The sequence below is a fragment of the Suricata suricatta genome, chromosome 12 (genome assembly GCF_006229205.1).
Source record: "Suricata suricatta isolate VVHF042 chromosome 12, meerkat_22Aug2017_6uvM2_HiC, whole genome shotgun sequence".
NCBI lineage: Eukaryota > Metazoa > Chordata > Mammalia > Carnivora > Herpestidae > Suricata > Suricata suricatta.
Genome location: NC_043711.1, coordinates 10,537,020 through 10,539,659, shown reverse-complemented (window position 1 = coordinate 10,539,659; position 2,640 = coordinate 10,537,020).

Genomic DNA, 2,640 nt, shown 5'->3' with positions numbered 1-2,640 from the left:
GGCAAGCCAAGTGTTGGAAGTTTTGTAATTTGGGGTTCATTCTCCGGGGGAGGAGACATTGGGAAGGGGTTAAATTGGGGAGGTGAACTGTAGCATAATTTCAGTATAGAAAGACCTCTCAGGTAAAGGTGAATATTGGCTAGAGGGGTAGGAGCCCATGATGGGGGAGACAGGACAAAGAACTGAAATAAGACTTGGGTTTGGGGGCCCAGAGGTGGGGAAGGGATGGGGACATTTGAGAGAAGAAAAAAATCAGCCAAATCTCCACTCATTATCAACAGATGGAACCTTGCTAAGCTCTTTATGGCATATTCACTACATCTGTCAACCACCTGAGCAGGATGGGTGCCTCTAGTCCTAGTTTGGGGAAGGATATTCTCATTTACAATAGTTTGTTTGGGAAGGAAGGGGGAAGAGAAGAGAAGGAAACAAACCAAAGGAGACTCATAAGCATAGAGAGTGAACTGAGGGTTGGCTGAGACAGGAGTGTGGGGGATGGGCTAGATGGGTGATGGGGATGAAGGAGGGCACTTGCTGTGATGAGCACTGGGTGTTGTCAGTGATGAATCACTGAATTCTGCTCCTGAAACCAATATGACACTGTGTGGTAACTGACTAGAATTTAAAGGGGGGAGACAAAGAATAGCTTGGTTGGTTCTCCAAGTCCAAATGGAAAAAGTGTGTAGATCCCAAATCCAAAACCCAAGTTTCTGATTGTAAAAGTTCAGTATTTTATATCCTTTAGAAAAGTTGTTTTTTAGCAAATAATCTTCTAAAATCCCCCAATTTTGTTGTACTCTGTGTATTTCCTTTTGTGAATTGTGGGTGTCTTCCCTTGCTTGTTATTCCAGAGGGATGCCTGGATAACATGAAGACATTCTTACTTTTTCTTTTAGATAAATTGCTTTTTGCTGCTTTATTTTCTGGGCATCCCAGAGATGCACCTGCACTGTGGTGTTGTCAGAACCGGGGACACGGTGTCATCTCCATCACTAGGACCACCTGAGCTCGATAGACCTTTCTTCCACTTTTCTTGCTCTCAGTTTGGGAATTGACTTTTATGTTTCTGTAAATACTAGACACAAAATGATCATTATAAAATGGAGACCCACGGTTGTATACTCATAGGATGCTGAACTGCTGGAATTTGCATGACTTTTCACTTCTTACAGGAAAGACAACCTGATTGACTTGTATCATTGTTTGCCTAATTATCGTGGCTGGAGCTGAGAACAGTCTGGTTGTGACATGGTCCAAGGAGACTATAGAACGTGTGTGTGTGTGTGTGTGTGTGTGTGTGTGTGTGTGTGTGACATGAGCAGTTCTCAAGACAGAGATCCTGGATCCCTATCTCCAATATGTGACCCTTAAAATACAGGTGCCAGATTGCTACCCAACAACGAAGATAAGGAGGGTGCCTATTTCTATTCAAAGATTCCTTGGAAACAGAATTAATAAAGCGCAAGGACACCATGTGAAGGAGGGACTCCTTGTGTCCTGAAGCTTCATCATTGTCAGGGAGGCCACCTCGTTCCTCAGCATTCTCTGCCACCACCTCTCACCTCTCTTCCATTTTGCTTGTTGCCCTTGGCAATCTGGCATTCCTCTGAACCTTCATTTTTGAAACAATATGCAAACAACACAAAGCAGAATGGAAAGGGGAGTGGGAAATACTGGCTTCCATTTAAGGAATTCTTTTCTTGTTAAGGGTTGATGACTCACAGGAGTATAAGGCACAGCAGGGAGAATGCAGTCAGTGACACTGTCACAGTGTTGTGTGGTGACAGATGGCAGTTCCACGCATGGTGAGCGTTTAAATTTGTTCACTCACTAGATTGTACACCCCACACTGATGCAACGTGGTACACCAGCCACCCTCAAGTTTTAAATAATTAATTTAAAAATACCCACGTCTTTGCTCAGAGCCTTCACACTCATAGTTCCCTCTAATGGGCATGCTCTTCCTCAGAGGATCTTGTGTTTTCTTCTGTCTCCTTGAGGCCTCTGTTTAAATGTGTGCTGGTGTCCCCCCCAAAACAGTACAAATAACACCTCCATCCACTCCTTCCATTACACAGGCTTTGTTTTCCTTCATAGCACCTGTCACCTCCTGATATTTTATCTGGTCTTTCATTTGCGTATATTCTTTTTCCATCACTGAACCCTACAGGCTTTTGTTTCTTGACACATATATTCTTTGCTTGGTAGTTAGTGAGTGCTCAGAGTTATTCCTCTAATATAAGACAGATTTTGGAATTTTTCATTAAAAGTATAGAATGGATTTGACCAGTTAAAAAAATATAGAGAATGTATGAGTAGTTCAGAGAAAAGCTACCTGTGGGGTGTAAGGTCCTATTTAGAGCTGGCGTAGGAGTTCCTGAGAGGGGAAAAATTCTGTACAAAAACTATGGAAATTGACCTTTTTTTAAAAATAGTTTATTGTCAAATTGGTTTCCATGTAACCCAATGATTCTCCCCAAAAGTGCCCTCCACTATGACCATCACCCCGTCCCCCTTCAGTCCATGGTTCGTTTTCAGTATTCAGTAGTCTCTCTTGATCTGTGTCCCTCACTCTCCCCCGCTCTTTCCCCCTTCCTCTCCCCATGGTCCCCTGCCAGGTCTCTCCTGTTAGACCTATAA